Source organism: Ursus americanus, chromosome 11 (assembly GCF_024610735.1).
Source record: "Ursus americanus isolate L20-20 chromosome 11, mUrsAme1.1.p, whole genome shotgun sequence".
NCBI classification, from domain to species: Eukaryota; Metazoa; Chordata; class Mammalia; order Carnivora; family Ursidae; genus Ursus; species Ursus americanus.
The window spans coordinates 49802054-49817824 of NC_142137.1; positions in this window are offsets into that span (position 1 = coordinate 49802054).

The following is a 15771-nucleotide window of genomic DNA, read 5'->3' on the forward strand; positions in this document are numbered from 1 at the left end:
AGGCTGCTTTAGCAAAATACCACAGACTGAGAAGCTTATAAGCAACAGAATTTCATTTCTCAAAGTCTGGAGGCTTTGATGTCAATGATAAAGTGCCAGCATCATCAGGTGAGGGCTGTCTTGGGGGCTGGAGACTTCTAGTTGTGCCCTCACATGATGGGAGAGGGAGTGAGCTCTCTGAGCCTCTTTTATAAGGGCACTAATCCCATTCATGAGGTTTCCATCATAACTTAAGCATTTCCCAAAGGCCACATTTCCTAATACCATCCTCTGTGGGAGTTAGAATTTCAACATATGAATTCTGGGGGGACACAAACATTCAAACAATAGCACTCACTATGTGAAAGGCGCCCAATCATTGCAAGAATGCGTGGATGAATAAGAACTGATCTTTGCTGGAGAAGGACAAAACATAATATTCAATTCAGTTCAGTAAATATTTTTTAGTAGCCATCACAGGTTGGGTTACCCATGACGTAGTCTCTGCAGGGGAGATTAGCATGGAGGACATGCTGTTGTGTACTCTTGAGATTAACCTCTATGAAAGGAGGTGGAAGAAACAGGATTGAGCAGAAGGAGAGACAGATCTGTGACGTCATCCTAACAAAGGCTTCAGCTGACCCCTTGGAACTGGGATAGTTTTTCAGAGGTATCATGAGTTGATATGAGTGGCTGGCCCTTCATCTCCCAACATTGATTGGTCATTGGATACAAAGCACCCCTGGAAAGGGACATGATTTGGGCTTGTCCATTTCTTTAACTGAAGCATTATCCAAAGAATGCTGACAGTTAAGGGTTTTTGCCAGGGGTACTCCCAAGAGCAAGGAGGGGATAGGGCTAAATGTTCTATTCTTAAAGGGGATTATGGGCAGAACTTCACGATCAGCATTCAAGATAGCACCTGCCCTTCTGAGGCACCTTGCTAGTCACTTGGGGACTAAGGATGTTTATTAATTTACTGAATATTATTGAGTGCCACTATGTATACACAACCCTGTTACACATTGAGCTATAGAGCTGAATAAGAGCTATGGCCCCTGCCTTCGTGGTGCTTATAGTCTACGAGAGATTAAACAAGCATTAATCAAACTACTACGTAAATAAATACTGAAATTGTGGTAATCCTTATCAAGGAGAACAACGGATTTATAGGAGAATAAACAGAAACTTAGTCTAAGTTTTAAGGAAATTCTTTCTTAAGGCAGTTAGAATTATGCCATGACCTGAAGGATAAGAAGGAATTAGTCTGGACAAAACTGAAGGATTGGGGCTCACAAGCTAGTAAGAAGGGTAGGAGGATTATCAATAAAAAATAGTTTAAACTCCAATATATAATTTTATATAGCCACACAGAAGCCAATTGAGCAATGGCAGTTGCCTCGGTAGAAATCTAGCGCCGAAGGACCGGAGGATATCCAAGTATATGGTGGTCCCTCTATATCCTCTGGTGAGTTTTTAAAATCAAAAAAAAAACAAACAACAACAACAACAACAACAAACCAATGTAGAGTAACAGATGGATAATTCCGAAGCCAAGTATAAGCTGAAGTGCCACTCAGGAGCTAAGGCTGCATTTTGTAGGCCACACTCAACACAGGAAATTAATAGGCCAAATAAAATAACTTAAGATATTACACAATGATCTAATGAGAACAGAGACTGAGTGTGTAGTATAAGCTATGCACCTTGGCTCCTGGCTCCGCGTGTTTCCTTCCTTTTTTCACTAGAGCAGAAATGTCTGCTCATTTTCCTCTAAAGGCAGCAGATTGAAAAGTCTGTGGCCAAAGCATTTAGTTCTGAATTCTAATTATTCTATAAGTTATGGCTAATGTTCCCCTACCCTCTCACACTTTACCCATGCCTCTACACTGCCTCTTACTTATGTTTTCACTGTAGCACTTATTACCATCTATATGTAGTGATATATGTATCTCTCTCCACAAATATATAAGTACTGAAATTGTGCTAATCTTTACCGAAGAGAACAGTGAGGTTATTGGAGCGTAAGTTCTCTCTCTCTTCCACTAGGAAGTAAGCTCCTTATTTTCTTCATTGCCACATCCCCTGTATCTAGATAAGCACTATCATTACACTAATATTTATTGAATAAATATATGAATGAAAGCAAGCTTGTGAATAGATGTGGGATTGTGACAGATACAATTAAATTTATGGTTGATTAAGCTATAATGGGGTCACTGATGAGAATTTAGACATTTGTATATTATACTGGTACCAAAGGACTATTAATTTTGCCCTGCAACCCAGCCGCCTCTCAAGGAAATGGATGTTGTGCTGACATCTGATCATATCAGTCAACCTGTGACTCAAGGACAGTGATCCATCGACTGCGAAGTCTTTTAGTAGATGACTTGTCTTGGAGCATTGCCTAAGATAGATGCCACACGCAAGATGTTGACCGTGGCAGACCTTGTTCACTACCTGACTGTGAATCAACTTTCTCAGTATCATTCTGCCTTGCTGCCTTCCCACAATAGAGGCTGTCAAAACTCAATACGCACTTTCCCAACCTTCCTGGTGGCTACACGTCATCATATGACACAGCTCTGGTCAATAAGACATAAGCAGAAGTGTGTGTGTGTGTGTGTGTGTGTGTGTGTGTGTGTGTGTGTGTGAGCATGTGATAGGTGCAACAGGAGAACTTGCTAGCCTTGACCCTCCCCCATTCTTCCTGCCTTAAATGTGGGCGCATGATACAGCAGTGACCTCGCAACCATGAGGCAACATGATCCAGGATAAGAAGCCCACAGCTAAAAATGGAAGAATAGAAAAATAGAAAGCTTGAGGAGCCAATGTAAGCATTGAGCAGCTGAACCAATGTCTGCAACCATCTACCTCTGGACTCTTGTTATAGGGGGAAAAAGAAAGCCCAATTGTATTTAAGCAACTGCCAGTTTGGTTTTCTGTTAACTGACATGAAATTTTTTCTCACTCTCTGTCAGGCCAACCTAAATCTCTTTCAGAGAGCTGGAATGTACACCACAATGGCAGGGAGAATGGCTGGGGGCAAGGAGAGAAAAAAAAAAAAGCAACAAACTCAAAGACAAAGTCGAACTTTAGACTACTAAGCAAAGAAGATCCCTCATGGAGGGGAGAACAAGAGGTGCCAGTCTGAGAGCGGCAGCAGCAGCCAGAAGCATGCTCGCTTCTGTGTACCCTGTGTACGGCTGTGTACCCTGAACGCTGCTCCCTTACTGTGGCCCCTGAGGACTGGCTCGCAGCTGACTGTTTCCTCTTCTGACTTTGCTGCACATCCTCACCAAAATCCCTCGTCACTGAAAGTAAACTGAGTGTCTCTGTACCTGTCAACTAAAAAAGCTCACTTACCATGATTCCCAGCATGTGTGGTCAGCCTCTTAAAGAACAGCTACCATATTCTTTTAGAAAACATTTCTCCATATCATACAAAACACTAGCTTCATAACTGGGGCTGGAAAAAAACAAAACAAAACAAAACAAAACTAACAAGCAACTTAAAGAAGCATGCAATTTGTCCCCAGGGCCTCCTCCCACTTCCTCTTTCAGTGCTTCTTCTTCTTGAAGTGCTTTGCCTCACCACGCCAATGCCCAGTGCGCTCTTGCTGCTCCTTCCATACTAAGAGACCTCCCACCCTGAGAATTGCCTAGAACTTCCCTGGTTCATAAGGTTTGGGCTCAAGGCTTCTCTCTACCTTGATCTCTGACCAACATTTAGGTAAACTGTTTGATAATACGTAGGCAGATGCTCTTAGCTGCCTTTGGGTAAAGATGGATGAACAGCTTAATATAGAGATATCAGTATTTGACAACTCTTTTTAGGGTTAGCACCCTTAGATAGTTTAGCATTATAACAGTTCCTAAGCAGCAAAACAATGCATTTGCAACAGGGATGTTGGAGGTCTTGAGGTCTTGACAAGTACATAGCACAATATTTGCTCTGGGAAAGGGGATCTTTTGGGTACCTTTCAAATTATGATCTAACAGCATATTTTCCTGTCAACCTTAAAAATAAAATAGCCAGTTATTTTACTAGCAGAACAGGTTTATTTGGGAGTAGCAAAGGAATTGCAATGGCAAGCTTGGGTAAACCATAGGCAAGTCCAAAGAGACAAAGGGAAGGGCAGCTTTTATTAGGATTTGGGAGGAAATTGGCGAGGGTTTCGAACAAAAGTTCACTGGAGAAGAACAAGAGTTCAAGGTTGTGAAGGTTTCTCATTGGCCGCAAGCGGTGGTCTGTGCATTGTCGCTGAGCAGGGAGGGACCTCCCTTCTTCTTCTTAAAAGCAGGACATAAAATAGCTATGTGAAAAATGTCTTCTCTTGTCAAAATAACTCTTATCTTTTTTTTCCCTACTGATTCTTCAGGTTCCTGAGAGCTCTTCTTTCAGGGCTTTGTGACTCCATCGTCCCAAACACAGCGCACACCTGATACTAGCTTCTGCAAACTAGCAGCTCATGGACTGAATTCAGCCAGTGGACCCGTTTTGTTTGGTCAGCAGAGAGTTTTATTTGTATTGGCTCTAGGCAGAGTATACATTTCTTTTAAGTTTTTAATGCCTATATTTATTAAATTATCCTGTGTGCCAACACAGAGTTTCTAGAGCAGAGCAAATTATTATTTATATATAACAGTCATCCCATCTCTCTTTTGTCTTAATTCTTTTTTTTTTTTTTTAAAGATTTTATTTATTTTTTTGACAGAGAGAGACAGTCAGTGAGAGAGGGAACACAGGCAGGGGGAGTGGGAGAGGAAGAAGCAGGCTTCTGGCGGAGGAGCCTGTTGTGGGACTTGATCCCAGAACGCCCAGGATCATGCCCTGAGCCGTAGGCAGACGCTTAACGACTGCGCCACCCAGGCGCCCCTCTCCTTTGTCTTAATTCTTCCCCCTGGAACAATGTAATGAGAACCATATGTCATAACAGGGACTACCGCAGGGAAGGAAGTTTCTCTGCAAAATGAATCTGCATGTTCCTCTCCTTCTGAGGGATAAACAAGGGGAATGTTTATTTATTTACTTGAGAGAGAGAGAGAGAGAGAGAAAGAGAGTGCGCGCTCGAGCCCATGAGTAGGGGAGGGAGACAGGGATAGCGGGAGAGAATCTCTAGCTGACTCCCTACTGAGCATTGAGCCTGCCGCTGACATGGGGGTCTATCTCAGGACCCTGAGATCAGGTCCTGATCTGAAATCAAGAGTTTGATGCTTAACCTATTGAGCCACCCAGGTGCCCCAAAGAGAACTCTTTTGCTTCTCATTATGAGCTAAGTCTCTCTTAGAACACAAAGAAAAAGAATCCTGGGTTCTCACCCTTTGGGATATAACTAAATTCCTCCACAGGGAGGATAAAAGTGGAGTCTCCAGGATTACTCCAGGAGATGTCTCCATGATCCTGGAAGGGGTTTACTACTCTTTGACATTAGGGGAAAAAAAGCTCTGGAGAGGTAAATCTCTCTGGAATACTCATTAAGTAGACATTCATAAATTTACCTCCAGACTTGTTTTAGCTCAGACCTCAAAGGTCAATAAAATTTGCTCAGAAAATTAACTACAGAAACATACAAATTTTCTCTACAGCCCGCTGTTCCCCAGTTGAACCACAGATCCCCTGTCTTAATTACCTCACACTCTACTCAGTAAATGTGAAGATCTAATTGGCTCTATGAAGTGATTCATGAATCGGGCAGCATCACGAATCAAGGAAGCAGAGAGGAGCTCCAAGGAATTGTATAAAATGGAAGGTTTTTGTAGGAAGGAGAGTGGACAAGGAAATTATTAGCAAAAGAAAAGAAAGGATTGTTTCAGGCAAGGTCAAGTTCCCTTATGGGAAAGGGCAGGGGATCTTATTAGATGGATTCTCTCTTTTTCCTTGGGGGGTTGGGAGGGATGAAGAGAGCCCATGTGAAAGATTACCTCATTGATACTTACCAGAAAATTGCTGACTGATTAGTAAAATTACATTTCTGGCAGAGGTTGAAACTGCAATTAGGTTAGGTATTAAGCCCCAGTTTGGTGACTTGACCTAGCATAAGCAACTCCATCTTGGAACCCCTACCTCATATCATCTTTTAATTTAATTAACCTTGAATGATACCTTGCCAAGCTCTCATAATCAATAGTTTGATCAAAGAATGTGTAAGTGCTATCATCCAGACCTCTAAAAAGAGAATTAAAAGTTTGCATAAGTGAAGAATTTATGATTTTTTTAGACTAGAAATCAAACCAATGAAAGGATAATCTCTTTTTACTTGCTATACACTGAATGACAGTGTCACCTTGCAATATTACAATTTATGAAAACTATGTATTTGGTTGTTAAAACCACAACCCCAAAATGGAATCAATTAGTTGAACTGTCACATCCTGCTACTGACAGAATTGCTTGATATTGGGAAGCACCCCTCTACACAAGGAAACCTCTCTGTGCCTCAGTTTCATTACCTATAAAGTGGAGGTAGAATAATGTATTCCACGTAGGATTATTGTGAATGTTAAATGAGATCATTCGGAACAGTGCTCAGCCCCATGCCTGACAGATATGTAGATAAACGTTAGCTGTGTATTATTATATTCTAGCTAGCCCCTGCCACAGTGATTTAAAGAATAAGCTATGATTAATTCCAGACAGAACTTATTCTACGAGACAGAGGATTATAAACAAAAAATGCTATTACATGGGAGGCCTGGGTGGCTCAGTCAGTTAAAGCACCAGACTCTTGGTTTTGGCTCGGGTCATGATCTCAGGGTCCTGGGATGGAGGCTGGTAGCTGGCTCCCTGCACTCAGCATGGCATCTGCTTGAGATTCTCTCCCTCTCCCTCTGCCCTTCCGCCGCACCCTACCCCCTCTCACACTCTAAATAAATAATAAGTAAATAAATACAATCTTTATAAAAAATGGCATTATTGGGACACCTGGCTGGCTCAGTGGGTTAAGCATCTGCCTTTGGCTCAGGTCATGATCCCAGGGTAATGGGATCAAGTCGTGCATTGGGCCAGCAAGGAGACTGCTTCTCCCTCTGCCTGTTGCTCTCTCTGCTTGTATTCTCTCTCTCTCACTTGCTCTCTCTGGCAAATGAATAAATAAAATTTTTTTAAAACATGGCATTACAGCTTTGTCTTGTAATTGAAGTTTGTTTTAGCTGTGGTGAGAACCCAGAAAGGATGTTAGTTCTATTCCAGTGACCTGGAAATTCCTTACAAGAGGAGTGGACCTTTGAACTAAATCTTGAAACCAGTTTCTATTCTCACCTTGGAATCCAGCAACCAAAAACTAGTGGTGAAGAAAATAAAATAGCAACTTTTAACAGTATATGGTGGTCAAAGGCGGGATGTCCCAAGATATGCCACTTTGGCATGAATACAATTTTGAGTTAAAAAGCAATCAAAACCCAGCAGTTTCAGGAAAAGCTCTTTACCTCTGCACAACTGCCTACAAGAATAGAGATAGAGGATCTGCTCCAGGAGGAGAGCTATCACCATAAATAACTATGTCATGACATGAACTGGGTGTGGCAGACAGGGAGGAACATGTTTGATTAGTTTTTCATGTCCCTTTGTTTCTGAGAGGCCCAGCAAACTTACTGTTTACTCTTTCTCATATTCCTGCGAACTGAATTCCTTCCCTTTGAAGTCCCAGATCTCTACCTCTTTTTCCTTACTTCGGAATGACATACATACCTCATTTTGCCTGACTGTCTTTGGAATTTTTTTTTTTAGAGGGTGCACATGTGAATGTGTGCGTGAGTGTGCGTTGGTGGGGTGGAGTGCAGAGGGAGAAGGAGAGAGAAATTAAGCAAGCTCCATGCTTAATTAAGCAGAGCCCAACGGGGGGCTTGATCTCACGACCTTGAGATCACAATCTGAGCCGAAATCAAGAGTCAGAAGCTTAAGCGACTGAGCCTCCCAGGTGCTCCATGTCTTTGGAATGTCCGTGTCTGTGTGGATTCCTCATACGTACAAAATTAAATTTGATTTTCTCCTGTTTATCTGTCTCATGTCAATTTGATTCTTAGTTGGCTGGAAGGACCTTGAAGGGGACAAGAAATTCTTCCTTCCCAACAAGTATTATTTTCTATAGACTAATAGAAAAGGACTATATCTTTGACAAAAAGTGCTTAGATTTCAGTGATTGCAAATAACAAATCTGTAAGATCATCACCTTGCATTGCCCCTGTTTTGTCTTTCTAGCTCCAGCATATCCAGACCCACAAACTCTGCACCTCCACCACACCCCATTCCTTAGGCATTCGTATCGGGTTTAAGTACATCAGCAGGTTGGTAGAAGGTCATAACAAGAGTTTGCTTTTTTTTTTTAAATCGAGGTATAATTGGTATACAATATTTTATTAGTTTCAGGTGTACAGCGTAATGATTCCATATTTGTATATATTGTGAAATAATCACCGCAATAAATCTAGCTAACATCTGTCACCACACCTAGTTACAGTTTTTTTCTTATAAGAACTTTTAAGATCTACTGTCTCAGCAACTTTCAGATACAGTATTATTAACTATCATCACTGTGCTGGATATTATGTCCCCATGACATTTATTTTATAGCTGAAAGTTTGTATTTTTTGAACCCCTTCATCCATTTCACTTCCTCTGCCCACCCCACGCTCCCCTCACAACTACCAATCTGTTATCTGCATCTACTAAAGAGCTTGCTTTTTCAAATTAAAATATAATGAAGCCAACACTATCCCTTAAGCCAAAAGATGGAGGAACACTTTAACCATGACCTAAGTGGAGACATTAGTATATTTTTAAAAATCGCATCAAAGAAGAAGAATGGTTATGATGGAAACACAGAAAAATCATGGATTCTGAGAGGCAACATTATTCAGTGTGTCTCCGATAGAGTCTTGGAGAGAGAGGATGTCCTTTCCTGATCATGCTCATATTCAGTCCCTTTGCTGGAGAAAACAGGGCTAGGAAACCAGACTGCCTGGGTTCAAATCTCAGTCCCACCCAATAACTGTGGAACCTTGGGCAAGTTATTATCCCTCTGTGTGCCTCACTTTCCTCATTGGTGAAATGTGGGTAAGAGTCATACTCACCTCGACAGGGCAGATGTGGGAATTCAGCGAATGTATGTGACAGGGTAGCGTGGCGCTTGGCCCAGAGACAGTGTGTGAGACATCACAGGCCACCTTTCTCTTTTCTCAGAACCAACAGTTTTCCTCCTCTTTTCTCTGGCCTTCAGTCCCAGTACACTCTAGGCACAAGCCTACTCCATCCCGACATTCCTGACATTGACTTTGGTCATGTAGTGGGGCAGAAGCTGAGACACCGGCTGGTGGTGTTAGAGGAAGCCACACACTATAGCTCGTCAGAGTGTATGGAACAAACAAGGTGACGATGGTCACACAATATGGGGGACTTGCTAACTGTCATGAAATGCTGAGGAACCTTAAACAGGTAGAGCCACATCTCTGATTTACATAGGACTAGGAACCTCTTGATGACCTTGAACCCTGCCTGACATTGGAACTCAGAAACACAGACACTGATATGAGGTGCTACAGAGAGAAGCAGTAGACCTCTGGGAGAAAATCACTCTGGGGGGAAGTATGGCACAGGAACCCATGCTAGGCAGCAGGCCTGGGCCATTAGTGAGAGCCTCATTCAATCAGTGGCAAGTCCTCATAGAACAATGACTGACCTCCCCCTGCAAAAAGGAATTCTGCTGGCAGATGGCTTTTGGACTTGAACTGCAACATCAGTTCTTCTTTGGGACCCCAGGCTGCCAGCCCACACCGCAGAGTTGACACTCATCAGCCTCCATAATCATTGTGAGCCAATTTCTTAAAATAAATCTCTCCCTCTCCCCATATATACATAATATGAACATATATGAACATAATCTATCATATATTATATACACATATGTTGTGTATACACACATGTATACAAACACACACACACATCTTACTGGTTTTGTTTTACTGGAGAATCCTGATTTATACAATCATGCTCGGTGTTTCCCAAGCTTAGTTTGTGATTTCATAGACTATGCGGCTAGCTTGTCTGACCAAGCTAGGAAAGTGTGAGGACCTGCTCTGAACATTACAGTTGTCTCTTGCAACATCCATACCAGCCCTCCTCTGCTACACAGCATTCTTGCAGCCTCACTCTAGACCCACCTATCGCCCATGCTCTACTCAAATTTAAGTGGAAATCTCATCCCAAAACACCCTCACAGAAACATCCAGAATATTTAACCAACTGTCTGAACACTGTGGTCTAACCAACTTAATACATCAAATTAACCGTCTCAACTACTGTATTTGCTCTGCAAAAGCAAAAAAGATGCCCATTTTAGACAAGAGAGATACTAAATATGAAGGTAGACTAAGCACTTTCTCAGGATAATACCATCCACTGGCACATAGGATTTTCCCACTTAGTCAGGTACCGGCTTATGATATGGGCAGAACTGGTTCTTCCTATGCCTTTTGGGGGTACTTGTCACTGAGTGGGCTAAGGAAGGAGGTAGGGACTGGCACGAAACCGAATTCCCAGAAGCAGGCCTGGGAGAGTAAGAACAGCCCTGACTACCTAGCCACGCAGTTGAACTTGGCTCCAGCTACTTCTGGGAAGCAAAACATCCAGAAAAAGGCAAATTAGTAAAATCCACTTCAGGAAGAAGACAGTTGGTGTCCAGCACAATTTTTGCAGACATTCTAGGCACAGTACCTCAGGAAAACTGGAAATCAGAGGAGACATTCAGGAGGTGAATGTGACTGAGTGAGGATGAAGACAGCCCCCACCCCCCAGTCCTTAGGCCCTTGTTGGTGGTGCTCAAGCTCACGGGAAACAGATTTCTAATTTATCTCTTACCACTGTCTCAAAATTTTCAGCAACTCATTAGTTTCGTTATAAAATGGTTATTGTCATGATGATGGTATTAAATTTATTTTTGTATTTCTTTTAGGGAAAGGAATGAAAATACAGAAATAACAATGTTTGGAAGGTAAACATGGTTCTCACTTTCTCTGTGGAAAAAATTGGGGAGGTTTTAAATCAGAGCCTGGAAATTTAAACAGCTAATTGCGATGAGTTTCCTTTCTAGAAGGTGTTAAATTCTAATCATTACTTCATCATCACTTCAAAAGATTTGTTTTCTCAACTCTGCGGTTTAAAATGTGTGTGTTAATTAGTCAGCAGCGAAGAGGAGCTGGGGAGCTTGCTGAACCGCAATTGTAGTTCTTAGCTAGAATAGTCGATAGAATCCTTACCTCACTTTAGTCCAAATTACTGTCAGCAGACACTTCTCTTGTAAGAGTCTGAAAAAAAATGGACAGGGCATGCAATCTATTTTTAAGAGATGAGGATTTGGATTTAAAAATCTGTAAACCCAGTCCAGTTTTGAGGTTATGAAATATCAAAAGATGTTTTAAGAGTCTAGACTTGCCAATAGCTCCATGTGGCTACCAGGCCCTTGTAACGTGGCTCGTCCAAACAGAGATACGCTGTAAGAGGAAATCCATTCTGGTTGTGGAAGACTCCATACAAAAGAAAAAAGTAAAACCTACCATTGATATTTTTAAAATATTGATTAGCTGTTGAAGGGTCATATTTTGAATATACTGAGTTAAATAAAATAGGTTATCAAAACAAATTATACTTATTTCTTTATACCTTTTTATACTTCCTTAATGTGGCTATAGTCACATAGGTGGCTCACTTTAAAATCTATGGGACTAAACAATGATGTCGTTCATTTCTGCCATCTTCTCTGCACACACGGGGTCACCATGTTGATCTCAGGCTCTCCTGCTTGGATCCTGCCACAGCCTGCCATCTGCCGCCATGTTGTTCCTCCCTCACTCTGTCAGCAGTCCTCCCTGCTCAGATCTTCTTCAGTCAGCGTGTCCCTGCTGTGCTTGAGACTGATAATGACTCCATCCTGCTAAGTGTGAGCTTTCAGGTCTTCTGCCTGCCCTTCCTTTGCAATACCGTGAAGCTTCGAAATTATCTATTATTTTAGTCCAAAAAATCGAAATTGTTGGGAACGATACCAGCGCATCTCAAGACGTCCAAAGACTGGGCCTTGGGAAAGGAGGCAGGGACGAGGAGAGCACCCTGGGCTACTTGGGAGAGTTCTTTCATTGTTTTTCCGTTTCCACGCACGTGGTTAAAGAGGCCCCTCGATGGCTTCTGATTTTTACCCATGAGGCCTTTCAGCTACAGGGAGAATGACACCTGTCACAGTCTGATTCTAAAGTGGAGAGGGCTAGCTTGGGGCTCTGGTCTAGCACTGTATCTAATAATCCTTCTAATTTTTCACATTGCCGTAGGCCTGAGCATATGGGCCATCTCTCAATCCTGACTCATATGACAATAGGAACAGGAACTTGTTTGCCTCACGGTTTAGGAAGCACTTTTAAACAGCCATTATATTACTGAATTCTCCCAACTGCCAGCTCTAGAGAGCACCAATATTGTTTGTTTTCATTCTGTAGATGCGGTAACAGAAGTGCCGACCAACTGACTCTCCCAAGGTCCCAAGCCAGGTGATTTGGTGGACTTATCCTGAAGGCTGGGCTCTTGGCCAGGTGTCCAGGACGCTTTGCACTCTTGCATGCTTCCGGCAACTCTCTTTTCTCAGGAAAACCCCCTTGGCTCTGATCTTGCTGAAAGCCTGTCTTGAAAAGTTGCCAAAAAATCTTGTCTGCTTTTTATCAAAGGGGCTTTGGAGGCGGGAGGAGGAAAGTGGTGAGCTGTACTGAACAGATGAGTCATTGCTTCAGGATTGAGGAAGCAAAGATTGTATCGTGGGGACTTTTCAGGAGGAGGATGAGTTTCTTGACGTTAAAAACAAATAAGCGAGGGGAGGGAGGAAAACAGACCTCAAGCTTTTATTTTCCCTTCTTCCTCTTGAGGTACATTCTTATTATATTTCCCACCTGCCCCTCTTCTTACTAATTTTAACACTTTCTTGTTAAAAAATGCCCGAAGTGGTAGTTTCCTTTGCACGCACAGCCTTCATAGACGACCTCTTGAGTGGTACTTGTACGGAGGCAGTTTTTCTAGTCCTTTCCTACCAACATTCAGGTCTGGCCTTAATTGAATAAACCTCACTGAGGTTTATCACTTTTGTCTTCCTTTTCTGCTTGGCCGTTTTTATTCTTCTTCAGTATTCTACCCCCTTGCAAGAAAGAGTTCTGAAAGGCGTCCTTATTGGCTGGCCCGGAAGGAAAGAACAATGAAATTTCTCACCAGTAGACACACACGGATGAGTCAAACTCACAGCCTAAATTTTTTCTGTGCATGTATGCCTCTTAAACATTTTCTTGCCAGCCTTTAAATGTTTTGCGGGGTACTTAGCACTATCTGTGAGAATCTGGAGAACTAGTTAGTATTAAGGTCTTGTTAGGTACAATCTAGATATGAACAGTGGAAGGACCGCCCCAGGCAGAGTCCCAAGTCCTCAAAGGGGAATGAGAGAGACATGAGCTGGAGGCAAGGACATAGATAAACACGCTATACCTTAAGAGCTCTGAAAGCACAAAGTCCTGACCTTGTGGCTTCCTAGACCTTGGGCCTGACAGATTAAGAGTCACAGGTGCAGAAAACGCACACAGGCTCCCTGTCCACATTTGCCCCAGGGTAACCTTTAGACTCATTACAATACATTTGCCTCTCGGGCACAGCTCCCCCCCTTCCCCACTGAGAAAGGCTGCCTTGATGGTTACAATACAAACACTGTAGAGCCAAAAACTCCCCCTCCCAATCTGTGGGAGGAGTTTCCCAAATGATTGGAAGCAGCCTCCATTAGAGACCACCCCACTGTTCCTCCCAGCTCCTCCCAGCTCAGAAAGACCCAATAATATCCAATCCCAAAACAATCCAGAGGCTGGTTCTGCTTCAGAACCTATCTGCTCTCCCGCCTGGAGAGGGTCTGTTCGCTCTGATGAACTGTTTTGTGCTTGCCACTTTCCTTCTGGTTCTCTTTATTGGAGTGAGGACCCCCACATAAATCTGGAAAATGCAAGGATGGAGACCTCCATTCACTCTTAACTCCAGACGGTCTGAACTGTCAATGTTTTACTTGATTGCTTTTTGTAGTGGGATGAATTAAGGTCTCTACTGAGAAAATAGATTAATTGGACAATGTTACAACATTATTCATTTTCAAAAATCGAATATACTAAGTAACCAGGACTTAGAAGGAACAGAATGTTACAGCACCCTCGAATTCCCCTCATGCTCCCTGTTTGAAAGAGAAAGAAAAAAAATGGTTTAGAAATGAGCTTAGAAATGGGAGCTTCCAAGATGTAAAAGGTTATATCACTTTAGATTAAATCTTTGGTTATATCACTGGGGCGTCTGGGTGGTTCTGCCATTAAGCGTCTGCCTTCAGCTCAGGTCATGATCCCAGGGTCCTGGGATCGAGCCCCGCATCAGGCTCCCTGCTGGGGGGGGAGGAGCCTACTTCTCCCTCTCACACTCCCCTTGCTTGTGTTCCCTCTCTCGCTGTCTCTTTCTGTCAAATAAATAAAATCTTTAAGAAAATGGTATTCACTTCCCATGATTGACTTATGTTCCACGTTTTAGGTATATCAGAATTTCCAAATGATCAGTCTTAGAATCACTTGTTATTATCAGTCTTCGTTTTAAAATGTCAGCTATGGATGGGGCAGCCGGGTGGCTCAGTTGGTTAAGCATCTGCAGTTCATGATCTCGGGGTCCTGGGATGGAACCCCGCATTGGGCTCCCTGCTTAGTGGGGAGTCTGCTTGTCCCTCTCCCTCAGCCCCTCCATCCACTCATTCTCTTTCTCCCTCGACTAAGTAAATAAATTTTTTAAAAAAATCATATATAGATTGTCACTATAAAATCTAGCCACCTCTATTCCCTAGCAGTTACTCATTGTTTCCTACGCCAAACCCCTTTCCACAGTCTGGGTCTCAATCTTCCCTCTCTCTAGCCCAAGAAGAAACACTGTCCTGACTTCTGACACCAGAAATGGGTTTTGTCTCTGTTTGTACTTTACATAAATGGAATTGGACTGTATGTACTCTTTTGTGTCTAGCTTCCTTCACTAACCATCAATCATTTTAAAAAGTGTTTTTTGATGTTATTTTTAATACATTCTTATATAGAAAGCCTAAAATGTACAGAGAAGCATAAAGAAACAAAAATAACAAGCATAATCTTGCCATCTATAGAGAACTACTATTAAGACTTTTGGTTATTTTTGGAATGCATGGGTGGCTCAGTCGGTTCAGCCTCTGCCTTCTGCTCAGGTCATGATCCCAGGGTTCTGGGACTGAGTCCCGGGTCAGGCTCCTTCTGCAGCAGGGAGCCTGCTTCTCCCTCTGCTGGCCCGCTCCCCCTGCTTGTGCTCTCTCTGTCTCTCTGACAAATAAATAAACAAAAACTTAAAAAAAAAAACAACTTTGGCTACTCTTTCTAATCCTTTTTATATGAGCTGCTTTAAAAATCGATAGCTAGAATGTGCTAAAAATTGACATAGCTAAGGTGTGCTGAGTATTCAGCTTTGTAATCTATCTTATTTTGGCTTAATATTGTATTTTAGCATTTTTTTTTTGTTACTGACTCTTCATAAATATCATTTTTAAAGACTAGATGCTCTTATTCCATAAATGACCATCACGTACTTACTCATTCTCCTGGGAGAATCTTTAGATTGTTTTTAATTGTCAACCAATGAAATGTGGTGGCAGTTGACATTTTAATGCATGAGTCTTTCCCGGCACTTCTGACTGTAGGTGGGTATCTAGATGTAAAGTTACTTGCCAAACTGTC